This window comes from Schistocerca americana, chromosome 3, assembly GCF_021461395.2.
Source record: "Schistocerca americana isolate TAMUIC-IGC-003095 chromosome 3, iqSchAmer2.1, whole genome shotgun sequence".
Lineage (NCBI taxonomy): Eukaryota > Metazoa > Arthropoda > Insecta > Orthoptera > Acrididae > Schistocerca > Schistocerca americana.
In genome coordinates this window covers 389,105,733-389,120,352 of record NC_060121.1, presented here as the reverse complement: position 1 = coordinate 389,120,352, position 14,620 = coordinate 389,105,733, and the positions used below count along the sequence as shown (strand labels likewise).

The 14,620-nt window shown below is 43.4% G+C and overlaps 1 pseudogene; it reads right to left on the bottom strand.

Moving 5' to 3' along the window:
* The window catches only part of LOC124606108, a 55,735-nt pseudogene extending 49,382 nt beyond the window's left edge, over positions 1-6,353 (bottom strand).
* Positions 6,354-14,620: the final 8,267 nt, after the last annotated feature.

Genomic DNA, 14,620 nt, shown 5'->3' with positions numbered 1-14,620 from the left:
TTAAATCAAAGACGTTTTTCGTCGCGGCGAGATCTATTTACGAAATTTCAGTCACCAACTCTCTTCCGAATGCGAACATGTTTTGTTGAGCCCAACCTACATAGGTAGGAATGATCATCAAAATAAAATAAGAGAAATCAGAGCTCGAACAGAAAGGTTTAGGTGTACGTTTTTCGCGCGAGCTGTTCGGGAGTGGAATGGTAGACTCATGTGACTCATCGACGAAAGAAGTAGCTTACAAAACGCTTGTTCGTCCGATTCTTGAGTATTGGTCATCAGTATGGGACCCTTACCAGGTTGGATTAGTAGAAGAGATAGACATGATCCAGCGAAAAGCAGCGCGATTCGTCATGGGGACATTTAGTCAGCGCGAGAGCGTTACGGAGATGCTGAACAAGCTCCAGTGGCGGACACTTCAAGAAAGGCGTTACGCAATACGGAGAGGTTTATTATCGAAATTACGAGAGAGCACATTCCGGGAAGAGATGGGCAACATATTACTACCGCCCACATATATCTCGCGTAATGATCACAACGAAAAGATCCGAGAAATTAGAGCAAATACGGAGACTTATAAGCAGTCGTTCTTCCCACGCACAATTCGTGAATGGAACAGGGAAGGGGGGATCAGATAGTGGTACAATAAGTACCCTCCGCCACACACCGTAAGGTGGCTCGCAGAGTATAGATGTAGATGTAGATAGTATGATTGTGGTTCGATGAACCCTCTGCCAAGCACTTAAATGTGAATTGCAGAGTAGTCATGTAGATGTAGATGTAGGTTTACAATGAAATGACCAAAAACTATGTGCTTATTGTCAGTTCCAGAAATCACTGCTCGAAGAAGAGCCATCACAAATATCCCACATGAATTAACAATGTACATGTTCCCATCAGTATCAGCTCATGTTGAAAACTTCTCGTCTCCACACAAAAATGATGTATTTGATGTAAAATCAACAACGAAAGTAGCCTTAAATATAGAGAACAGTGAGAGAGTGACTCGTCCTCTCTCACTGCCCCCCCCCCCCTCCCCACCACCAAGGTTGATTTCTGCATGTGTAGTGTCTCATTTCAAGAATGTCATAGACTGATATGGAACAGAGGAAATTATCAAATAGTATTGAGTTTGACGTGAGTCTTGGGAGTAACTTCGCCAACCAAGAAAACATCCTAACTTGACCTCATTCATGTCAGGGGCCACTCACTCACACAAACCGGCACATCTGCAAGACATACACATGAACGTTGCTAACTGTAGTATGATTCATGTGGACCCAGGGTCATGGCAAACCACAGCCTTCAAATGGACAATTACTAAGTGATTTAAAAGGCTTTCAAGCAGTATTTTTACTCACTCATATAATTTCTGAGGTCGGAGGCAACTAACGTCCATAATCATGTTGCAATTCTATGGATTTTGCGCAGTTCTCTGCCTAAGTGATTTACCCCTGCACAGTTATAAACAACGTTACATTCCTCCGGAATACACAAACGGACAGTAATTATAACTTCAGAAATGTACTCGCTATTAAAATCTAAACAAGTTGGTAACATGTGTCATCTGTTGTGCTTGTTTCCTATGGCAGTATAATATTATTAATGCTACCTACATGACATTTGAAAATCACTCTCTTCAAGTGAAATTAACATATATCCGTGACTAATTATCTACAGTAGATCAGCTGTATAAAAAATTAAATTAATTTCATAAGAAAATATACAGAATTACATGAAAACCTGAGTCGTAAATCATCCTGTCGCTCCCTCCACAAGAATCGTGTGTGTGTGTGTGTGTGTGTGTGTGTGTGTGTGTGTGTGTGTGGTTTGAGGTTTTCGGGCGCTAAACCCGAAAACCTCAAACCACACACACACACACACACGATTCTTGTGGAGGGAGCGACAGGATGATTTACGACTCAGGTTTTCATGTAATTCTGTATATTTTCAAGAATCGTTGGGGAGACTATTTACATTTACTAAGTCACTAAGTTTCAGCTAGCAACAGCCTCTGTTCAAGAATCACAAGAGGAGGACGTATAGTTGGAAAAGGCCGGGTGATAAGAGAAGATTTCAGTTAGATTACATCATGGTCAGACAGAGATTCCAAGATCTCATGCTACATTGTAAGGTGTACCCAGGAGCAGATACAGACTCAGATCACAATATAGTAGTGATGAAGAATAGGCTGAAGTTCAAGACATTAGTCAGGAAGAACCAATACGCAAAAAAGTGGGATACGGATGTACTATGGAATGACGAGAAGCGGTTGAAATTCTCTAAGGCTATAGATACAGAAATAAGGACTAGCTCAGTAGGCAGTACAGTTTAAGAGGAATGGACATCTCTAAAAACAACCAGCACAGAAGTTGGGAAGGAAAACATTGGTACAAAGAAGGTAACTGCGAGGAAACCATCGGTAACAGAAGAAATACTTCAACTGATCGACGAAATAAGGAAGTACAAAAATGTTCAGCGAAATTCAGGAATACGGAAATACAAGTCGCTGAGGAATGAAATAAATAGTAAGTGCTGGGAAGATAAGACGAAATGGCTGCAGGAAAAATGTGAACACATCGAAAAAGAAATTATTGTTGGAAGGAGAGACTCAGCATATAGGAAAGTCAAAAAAATATTCGGTGACATTAAAAGCAAGGGTGATAACATTAAGAGTACAACGGGAATTCCACTGGTAAATGCAGAGGAGAGAGCGGATATGTGGAAAAAATGCATTGAAAGCCTCTATGAGGGGGAAGATTTGTCTGATGCGAAGAAGAAACAAGAGTAGATTTAGAAGAGATAGGGATCCAGTATTAGAATCAGAATTTAAAAGACCTTTGGAGTGAACTGTAAAATTACTACTGGTTCACCAGAGGTTATTAATCTCAATCAGTACACAGAATGTAAAAGTAGAGGTAGGTGCCAAGGAATAACTGTTGAAATTACACACGATTTTTAGTAACATTTTTTATTCAAATTTGGCGCAAGACTTTACGGCATTTTTTAAAATACCAGCAATCATTACGATATTAAAGGACCTTTAAACTATTATAAAAAATTTCACGCCAGTAAAAGGCAAGTACAGGCAACAGGCAAGTAATTTTCACGTATACAACGCGACGCTGTATAATATTTGAAGCTCAGCTAAATTACACGTGAATTTCACTCCATTCATTAAATGGTGCAGAATCTAACTGCAACGTATAAAGACAATCCTGTTTACATAAGTTCTCAAAACAGAAAAACCAAAACGCATGAGTCATGCACACGTGGGGACACTCACAGTTAATAACATTAACATTTCCAAAATATATAAAAAACAAATTTTACAAATTTCTGCCAGTTAACTTAGGCAAACACACACACTCTCCAGGTAGGACTTGCGAACTTTTACAACATTCTCCTTTCAAGACAACAATTTCTACCCGTAATGAAATAGCGAACGTTTGCATGGCAAGTAAACCAACTACTTGTATAAAACACATAAGCGCGTTGAGTAAAAGCCTTAAAAGGTATTGAATTGGAAAACCACAACCGTTTTTGCTGACTAGAAACAATATAAAAAATCCACTACGGCGTACGTTAAGAAGCTTGATTAATCATAGTCAAATATAAAGGCCCATAAACACAAATATATGTAAGTTACAGCTTCCAGATGAACAGGAAGTCGTTATGCAATTGAGTAGTTCTTACCACGAGGCAAAAGGAATTTTTCTTCTCCCTTAGAGTACCTTTTACATGTGAATCTAGTAATACTAGTTACGGCAGGCGAGAGAATGGATCAGGTCTTAGTGCCTTGCATTTTAAACAGTACAGTCACTGGTGCCTTAGGCTTTCACAGACATGGCAGAGGCTAACAGTCGAATAAACCTGTAGGTAAGCTGGGAGGGGAAAGAAGCGATCCGAACCACAGATTTACTCTGACTCCCCCCGTTTTGTCATCAAAAGGGGACACACGGAGCACCCTTTCTTATATCACCACCTTCCCGCGGGTGGGCAGACGAGAATGGCGAGAAACCCCCAAAACATACGGCTGGTATAATTAACAAGAATAAGTAAATTGAATTGCATTAAACTTCATAAAATCTGTTAACGATCAATACTCAACTTCTGGTGCGTTACGACTCCCAGGACTGAACCAAAGCAGCACCTCCAAATGCTCTGCCGGGCCGCCCGCTGCCAGCCACTTCCTCGGACGTAGGAAGGTGCGCCGATTTTCAGAACCTCCTCGCCGGTCGATAGCATATGGCCGAACTGCAGATTAGGCCCCTTGCGGATCCACGCTCAGGAAGATTCCTTTGGCGACGAGCAGTTAACGCCCCATACCACGGAGCCGCTGCTCGCGTCGCTTACGCTGATGCCGCGGTCTGCGTGCTGTCCCTCTAGCACCGGCAGAGAAGGCGCTTCTTGATGCACCGACTGCCAACTCTCCACGAGAGCCCATACAGCCACTTCTTAAACCCACGCGAACAGTCCACTTTTCCCCTTTCCCGCTAGAGGGAGACACCGAAGCCTTCAATTGCGACAAAGGCGCCACCGCCAGAAAACGGAGGGCGACTGCTTCACGCTGCGCGCTGCGGAGCTCTTTTCAAAGCTAACTTTACTACGGCTCATGGAGGACTTAAGATCAAATAAGAAAGAAGGGTAGATAACATTCCATCAGAATTTCTAAAATCACTGGGGAAGTGGCAACAAAACGACTATTCACGTTGGTGTGTAGAATGTTTGAGCCTGGCGACATACCATCTGACTTTCGGAAAAGCATCATCCACACAATTCCAAAGAAGGCAAGAGATGACAAGTGCGAAAGTTACCGTACAATCAGCTTAACAGCTCATGCATCCAAGTTCTTTACAAGAATAATATACAGAAAAATGGAAAAGAAAATTGAGGATGCGCTAGATGATCAGTTTGGCTTTAGGAATGGTTAAGACACGAGAGAGACAATTCTGGCGTTGCGGTTAATAATGGAACCAAGACTAAAGAAAAATCGGGACACGTTCGTAGGATTTGTCGACCTAAAAAAAGCATTCGGCAATGTAATGTGGTGCAATATGTTCGAAATTCCCAGAAAAGTAGGGGTAAGCTATAAGGAAAGACTGGTCATATACAATATGTGCAATAACCAAGAGGGAATAATGAAAGTGGACGACCAAGAACGAAGTGCTCGTATTAAACAGGATGTAAGACAACCTTTCGCCCCTACTGTTCAATCTGTACATCGAGGAAGCATTGATGGAAATAAAATAAAAGTTCAGGAGTGGAATTAAAATTCAATATGGAAGGATATCGTGATACGATTCGCTGATGACATTGCTATTTTGAGTAAAAGTGAAGAAGAATTACATGATCTGCTGAACGGAATGAACAGTCTAATGAGTACAGAGTATGGATTGAGGCAAATCGAACAAAGACGAAGGTAATGAGAAGCAGTAGAAATGAGAACAGCCAGAAACTTAACGTAAGGATTGATAGTCATGAAGTAGATGAAGCTCAGGAATTCTGGTACCTAGGCACTAAAATAACAAATGACGGGTGGAGCAAGGAGGACGTTAAAAGCAGACTATCAATGGCAAAAAGGGCGTTCCTGGCGAAAAGAAGTCTACTAATGTCAATTATCGGCCTCAATTGAGGAATAAATTTCTGAGAATGTACTTCTGGAGTACAGGATTGTATGTATGGTAGTGAAACATGGATTGTGGGAAAACCGGAACAGAAGAGAATCGAAGCATTAGAGATGTGGTGCTACAGACGAGTGTCGAAAATTAGGTGGAGTGATCAGGTAAGGAATGAGGAGGTTCTGCCCAGAATCGGAGAGGAAAAGAACATGTGGAAAACACTGATCAGCTGAAGGAACAGGATGATGTGACATCTGTTAAGACATGAGGGAATGACTTTCATGGTTCTAGGGGGAGCTGTAGAGGCCAAAAACTGTAGAAGAAGACTGAGATTGGAATACATCCAGTAAATAATTGAGGACATAGGTTGCAATTGCTACTCTTACATGAAGACGTGAGCACGGGAGAGGAATTTGTGGCAGGCCACATTAAACCATTCAGAAAACTGATGGACAAAAAGAAAAATGTCACACAAATAGAAGATGACACTAAACACCCAAAGACACACTCAGATAGTCTTTGCACTGGCAGAAGCATCGAGATGCAGTGAGATTGCACCTTCATCTAAGGTTTGGTGTAGGTGCAGCACTGGATGGCTCTGGACACCCATCTGGTCCATGGCACCACCAGGAAGGCAGCTGGCCTGTTGGCATCATCTTGACCTGGCATGAGTTGGCAGTCTGGCATGCTGTTGGGCGTGATGGATATGACATCTGGTGGGAAGGCAAGAGACATGGGTATGGTTGTGCAGTGCGCAACATCTCCATCTCGGGTAGTGACATCTCTGCCTGTGTGTCGTCTCTCGATCTGGTAGCTGAAAGAGAGCAGTGTACCCTTGGATTAGTTGGTGAGACAGCATTGCATTTGGTGTGCAACTCATCTCTCCCAGTGAGCCAGTGGATAACGTCTCCCCCATCGCCAGTGCCCATCTGTGTCATAGTACATGACTGCAGGAGCACATTTCCGGATCTCGGCCACCTGGTTCTGCACACCATCTCTAGAGGGGGTGTCTCCGCCCGGGGAAACCCTCTGAGACTTTTTGTGGCCCTGGCTCACCTACGGGTCCTCTGAAGGCATGGCATGATGTCTGGGACAAGACTCCAGTCCAGTGGTCCAATTCACAACCGCTCAGTGAGTGGCTGCTGGCGGCTGTCGTTTACTCCCGTCAATTACACATGTCTGCCAGGCTGTCAAGGAAGTTATGTGGTATCAATGGTGGGCCATCCTTGTCCAGCAGGTCGCCTCCTTTCACGGCCACCCAGGGCAGGCAGGTTTATGGCAGCTGTGGCACATGGTGCAGCTCCCCTCCACTTTCACTTTCACTGCGCTGCTAAGGCGCCAGCCAGAACCCCAACTGCCCCACCATTCATTCAGTACTGACAACCAGCCATCCACTTGGCAGGTCTCTGGGCCACTCACTACAGGTGTTCTCCTTCAGGCTACCTCGTGATCGATGTCACCGACCATAGGATATTGTCTCATGATGTCCCTCAGTATGCATCGATAGTGGGTTTGACAGCTCCTAAAATCTTCGCAATCCTCATAGTATGTTTCAGTGCCAAGTATTACAATGATCTACCCACATCAAAAATGTTTTGCATCACCCCATTTCTGAGAACTGCTGATGGTAGACGTTGACTGTGGACATTGTATCACAGACACACTCCCTTTGACTGTTCAGAGGTGTCACTAAACTTGCCCAAAGATGTAAACAACCAAGCATGAGCAGTGCCTGTTAGATGGAGGGGGTCCGACAGTCAGTCAGTTTCAGTCATTCCACCAGGGAGGAGGTACATGGTTCGTGTTGTCTGTTTGGTTCGACTGCGTCCACATTGTTACTTTCTGCCAGAAAGGGCACTCACAAGGGAAATTTCCAGGTGTTTCTGAGTGAACCAAAGTGATATTGTTCGGACATGGAGGAGATACAGGGAGACCGGAATTGTAGCTCAAGGGCTACTATTGCAGTGAATGGCCGCTACCTATGGATTATGACTCGGAGGAACACTGACAGCAACGCCACAATGTTGAATAATGTTTTTTGTGAAACAACACGACGTCGTATTAGGACTCAAACTGTGCGCAAGAGGCTGCATGATGCGCAACTTCACTCCCGACGTCCATGGCGAGGTCCTCCTTTGCAACCACGACCCCACGCAGCGGGGTACAGATGGGCCCAACAACATGCCGAATGGACTGCTCAGGGCTGGCACCACGTTCTCTTCACCGATGAGTGTCTCATAGGCCTTCCACCAGACAATCGTCGGAGACGAGTTTGGAGAAAACCCGGTCAGGTTGAACGCCTTAGATACACTGTCCAGCGAGTGCAGTAAGGTGTAGGTTCCCTGCTGTTTTGAGACGGCATTTTGTGGGGCCGACGTACGCCACTGGAGGTCATGGAAGGCGCAGTAACGGCTGTACGATATGTGAATGCCATCCTCCGACTGATAGTGCAACCATATCGACAGCATATTGGCGAGGCATTCGTCTTCATGGACGACAATTCGCTCCCCCAACGTGCACATCTTGTGAATGACTTCCTTCAGGATAACAACATCGCTCGACTAGAGTGGCCAGTATGTTCTCCAGACATGAATCCTGTCGGACATACTTGGGAGGGATTGAAAAGAGCTGTTTATAGACAACGTGACCCACCAGCCACCCTGAGGGAGGAAAGGGACAATCTGGACCAACAGTGCCTTGATGAACCTGTAGATAGTATGCCACGATTAATGCAGGCAAGCATCAACGCAAGAGGACGTGCTACTGGGTAGTAGTGGTACCAGTGTGTACAGCAGGCTGAACCACCACCTCTGAAGGTCTTCTGTACAGGTTCCGGAACTCTTGCAACCGAGGTGATGCAAAACTTTTTTTATGCGTGCATTATGAAAAAAAAATGGTTCAAATGGCTCTGAGCACTATGGGACTTAACATTTGAGGTCATCAGTCCCCTATAACTTAGAACTACTTAAACCTAACTAACCTAAGGACATCACACTCATCCATGCCCGAGGTAGGATTCGAACCTTCGGCCACAATGGCCGGCTGTCCCGTCTTTTAGATTCTGTGTTGGGAGACATGAAGTTCAAGTGTCACAATTATCTTGACGATGTCGTGATTTATAGCGAGAGCTTTGAACAACATTTAAGTCATTTAGGTCAGGTGTTAGGCCGGCTGCCGGATGCGGGGTTAACGGTTAAGCCGTCAAAAGTTAGCCTCGAGAGGAAGGAAATTTCCTTTTTGGATCACATAGTTTCGGGCTATGGGGTAAGAATTGGTGAAGAACGTACGAAAGCCATCCATCAGTTTCCGGTGCCTCAGAATAAGCATATTGCGGGATTCATCGGAACGACCAATTATTTTCGAAAATTTGTGCCGAATTTTGCATAGTTGGCGGCCCCTCTTAATCAATTGAGGCGGAAGGGGGAAAAATTTGTTTGGGGCGAATCTCAGCAAGCATCCTTCGACGCTCTGAAAGTCACTTTATCTAATGCGCCGGATTTGGCCGTACCTAATTTCGAGAAGGATTTTTTTCTCCAAACCGATGCTTCTAATTCTGGGTTTGCCGCGGTCCTCTTTCATAAAACGTAGGTGATAGACGGCCAATTGGGTATCCCTCTAGATCTTTATCCACCACGGAAAAGAAATATTCGGTATATGAGTTAGAAACGTTGGCGATGTTATTCGGCTTGGAGCGTTTCAGGTTTCATCTAGAACATTAACCTTTCCTGTTAGAAACCGACAACCAAGCGTTGTCATGTGTTTTGGCCCGGCAACGGAAAAGAGGACGCATAGCCAGGTGGGCGGAGAGAATTTCCGCATTCCGTTTTAGCCGCTATTTCGGTCTTGTTTGGTGATCTGAGTCAGCAGTAGAATGAAACTCCTCAATTAGCTCCCATAAAGCAGAAGCTGCTGCAAAGGGTGGAGGTTCCGGGATATTACATTAAAAGAGGAATCCTGTGTTTTAGTACTCGTTATAATTGCAAACAGAAGTTGTCTCTACCCAGAGGTTTGGTGCTGGTTGCGTTTCAGTATTTCCATAAGTCCGCGAATGGGAGTCATTTGAGTGTTTATAGGACTATCATGAAGATAAAGCAAAACCTTACCTGCCCACCTTCAATGGGGACGTCCGATAGTTAGTGGGTCGATGCCAAAAATTCTGTAAAGCGAAACCCGTTCAGAATACGCGTAAAGGGGAACTAACTTCGACCAGGGAGGAAAACCCTATGGACAAATTCTTTGTTGATTACTTGGGCCCTTGCCATGCACCCAGGACAGAAACAGGTATCTCTCCGTCATGGTTGACGCCTTCTCTATATGTGAATGGTTAACGCCGAGTAAGTCAGGAACGTCGGAAACCACTATTGAACTTCTGGGTCGGGTGTTTGCTTGCTTGGTCCTCTCAAAGTATTGTTGTTGTTGTTGTTGTGGTGGTCTTCAGTCCTGAGACTGGTTTCATTCAGCTCTCCATGCTACTATATCCTGTGCAAGCTTCTTAATCTCCCAGTACTTACTGCAGCCTACATCCTTCTGAATCTGCTTAGTGTATTCATCTCTTGGTCTCCCTCTACGATTTTTACCCTCCACGCTGCTCTCCAATGCTAAAATTGTGATCACTTGATACCTCAGAACATGTCTTACCAACCGGCCCCTTCTTCTTGCCAAGTTGTGCCACAAACTCCTCTTCACCCCAATTCTATTCAATACCTCCTCATTATTTATGTGATCTACCCATCTAATCTTCAGCATTCTTCTGCAGCACCACATTTCGAAAGCTTCTATTCTCTTCTTGTCCAAACTATTTATCGTCAATGTTTCACTTCCACATATGGCTACACTCCATACAAATACTTTCAGAAACGACTTTCTGACACTTAAATCTATACTCGATGTTAACAAATTTCTCTTTTGCAGAAAAGCTTTCCTTGCCATTGCCAGTCTACATTTTATATCCTCTCTACTTCGACCAACATCAGTTATTTTGCTCCCCAAATAGCAAAACTCCTTTACTACTTTAAGTGTATCATTTCCTCATCTAATTCCCTCAGCATCACCCGACTTAATTCGACTTCATTCCATTATCCTCGTTTTGCTTTTGTTGATGTTCATCTTATATCCTCCTTTCAAGACACTGTCCATTCCGTTCAACTGCTCTTCCAAGTCCTTTGCTGTCTCTGACAGAATTACAATGTCATCAGCGAACCTCAAAGTTTTTATTTCTTCTCCATGGATTTTAATACCTACTCCGAATTTTTCTTTTGTTTCCTTTACTGCTTGCTCGATATACAGATTGAATAACATCGGGGAGAGGGTACAACCCTGTCTTACTCCCTTCCCAACCACTGCTTCCCTTTCATGTCCCTCGACCCTTATAACTGCCATCTGGTTTCTGTACAAATTGTAAATAGCCTTTCGCTCCCTGTATTTTACCCCTGCCAGCTTTAGAATTTGAAAGAGAGTATTCCAGTCAACATTGTCAAAAGCTTTAAGTCTACAAATGCTAGAAACGTAGGTTTACCTTTCCTTAATCTTTCTTCTAAGATAAGTCGTAAGGTCAGTATTCCCTCACGTGTTCCATTGTTTCTACGGAATCCAAACTGATCTTACCCGAGGTCTGGTTCTACCAGTTTTTCCATTCGTCTGTAAAGAAGTCGCGTTAGTATTTTGCAGCTGTGGATTATTAAACTGATAGTTCGGTAGTTTTCACATCTGTCAACACCTGCTTTCTTTGGGATTGGAACTATTATATTCTTCTTGAAGTCCGAGGGTATTTCGCCTGGTTCGTACATTTTGCTCACCAGATGGTAGAGTTTTGTCAGGACTGCCTCTCCCAAGGCTGTCAGTAGTTCTAATGCTGTCTACTCCCGGAGCCTTGTTTAGACTTAGGTCTTTCAGTGCTCTATCAAACTCTTCACGCAGTATCATATCTCCCATTTCATCTTCATCTACATCCTCCTCCATTTCCATAATATTGTCCTCAAGTACATCGCCCTTGTATAGACCCTCTATATACTCCTTCCACCTTTCTGCTTTCCCTTCTTTGCTTAGAACTGGGTTTCCATCTGAGCTCTTGATATTCATACAAGTGGTTCTCTTATCTCCAAAGGTCTCTTTAATTTTCCTGTAGGCAGTATCTATCTTACCCCTAGTGAGATAAGCCTCTACATCCTTACATTTGTCCTCTAGCCATCCCTGCTTAGCCATTTTGAACTTCCTGTCGATATCATTTTTGAGACGTTTGTATTCCTTTTTGCCTGCTTCATTTACTGTATTTTTATATTTTCTCCTTTCATCAGTTAAATTCAATATTTCTTCTGTTACGCAAGGATTTTTACTAGCCCTCGTCCTTTTACCTACTTGATCCTCTGCTGCCTTCACTACTTCATCCCTCAAAGCTACCCATTCTTCTTCTACTTTATTTCTTTCCCCCATTCCTGTCAATTGTTCCCTTATGCTCTCCCTGAATCTCTGTACAACCTCTGGTTTAGTCAGTATTAGCGAACGATAATGCGCCGGCATTTGTCTCAAAAGAATTTAGAATTTCTATTTTGGTACTGGGATATCTCACGCAACCACCATTCGGTATTACTCTCAGCCATCCTTCGCCGAGAGAGTCAACGAAATTTGAAGACGGCGCTTACCGTCTTTCACTCGCATTCGCACCAAGTGAGAACAATCTATTGTGTGGCTAAAGTTTGCTTTGAATATCTCTGTGCATGATGCCCACAAGATGACTCATGCCAAGTTGATGTTTCCTTATTCAGTCAATCCTCCAGTTTCTAACTTCTGGTGGATCAACGATTTGCTCCCGGAGGATAATGATCCCGAAACCATAAGGATTCATTGGGAGGCTGATAAGAAAAATATTCAGCTGGCGGATAGAAGGAAGGCTGTTCGCTACAATCAAGGAAGGTTTCCGGTCTTGTTAACGGTGGGTAGTTCTGTATTTTTTGGAGAATTTCTGGGCACAAAGTAAAGGTGCTCAGAAGGTCATTGCTAAAATGTGTAACTCCCACGGATTTGGAATCCCTCTGACCGCAAGGGCACATGGAGCATTACTGTCGCCGGTAGAGGACAGGTCGGAGTAGAAGGCAGTTAAGGGCTGTGGCGACCAGGAGAAGAGGGTAAGTGTGACACGGCGACGAAGAGCGCAAGTGAGGTGGCGTGTTGTTGTGGCCAAGCGTCTGCCGTGGCCCGTTGGCAAGAGTGGTCTCTTTGCTCACTGTGGGTTTGGCGGGGCCGAGTGTTGGTCACAGTCCCTAAACATTGCTCGTTAAAGGCTGCCTCGGTAGGACGCTCAGTATTCGGCGTGTCCTCTGCTATTGAAGTTGCAAGCAGTTTGTGTCCACTGTGGCGCCGGGTTGCAGTCCAGTCTGTCCTTTGCAAGTACTGTACGCAGTGGCGTCTGCTGGATGATACCCGTGGGTTTTCGGCTACGAGTAATTTTTGTTACATTCTTCTCTCTGCGCTCTCTAAGCAAGCGTTTGTCCATGGGCGCTGGATTTTACAAGAAGTCGCGGTGACCATCCTATTAGTGTGCACGTCACTTGGTGTCGTGTGGTGGTCATTTTGACTCCGTATCCTGGTTGCATGTTGTTATGTATATAGATGCATTATTTATGAAGGTTTTATCTGGTACCAGTTGAGTTCAGTTACGTCAATGTGTGTGGGCTTCTGGCTGTCGCTATTCCAAACTCATTTTAGAATCCGAGGGTACAGAATGCAGATGTAATTATTCTTATTTTCCAATTGTACTTTGTAGTCAGTGAAAATAGTTGAATCTAGCTACCTTGTTTCTGAAGCATGTCTGTAGTTACCTGTTGGTTATCACGAGCTCGAGCTGTTTACTAATTTGTTTGCTTCTACAAAAAAATCTGAAGACGAATGTGTGCATTTGTGGTGTGTTTAATTTTTACTACATACTCGTAATAAATGGGTTGTCTCTGTGTTACAGGAGAGGGGATTGTATCTCTTGTTAACTGCGATTTGGTTAAAGATGCCTGTGTACCACGACTGAAATTTTTAATGAAGGTTTCTAGTACTGTGGTAGCGGCAACCGATACTTATGTTAGTAGAGAAGGAGGAATTATTGCTACTGGCGTTGCCTCTGCCACCGCCTCTATCATCATAAATTTGAACCACATTTGTCAGCCATTTGAAGGCAATGGCATTTTGTTAATTACTGGCAATAGCCGATGGTTTATATCTGTGACACAATCATTTGATCATATGTTTTGCTGTTTGTAATGTAAATGTATTTTTCTTTACTTCATTTAATGTTCTTTACTTCATTTAATGTTCTTTACTAAAAAAGTATGCGATTTTATACTGTTGCCGTTTTGAGGTGTTTGTTATCATTTGTGTTATTGAAATTTAGTCTTTTCAGTCAATGTTATTCTTATATTTTTGCTTTTAAAAATAAATTCATTAGTGTTTTTAGAAAAGTTAATATATTCGCTATGGCTCAGTGCCTTTCCACTCAACAGCAGCTCCCTAGTGCATTTCATTTTCCCAGCACCTTAATTTTCCAAACAGCCGGCGCTTCTACCTTATTACTTCCTAGAGTTATTTGGAAATAAATAATAAATTTAAACGTCATGCATGTTGCGGAGTTTTTCGCGCATCTCAGAGTTTATGTCGTCTGTGTGTGATAATGTGGCATAATTTTGTAGGTACATTCATATGTGATTACAGTCTGCAGAATGCGTTGCGAATAGTGTTAACACCGAAGAAGTAATAAATTTAAACACCATGCACAATGCGATAGTTTTTCATGCGTGTCATTGTTTATGACGTCGTAACTCTTGAGCTATGATAGGTAGGTGATTCCTATACCCACACAAAATGGTGCCTGACTATAAGGAACATGTGTACCAAGTTTAATTGAAATCGGTCCAGTTGTTTAGGAGCAGATGTGGGATATGCAGATACACACACACGTGTATATATACAGGGTGAGTCACCTAACGTTACCGCTGGATATATTTCGTAAACCACATCAAATA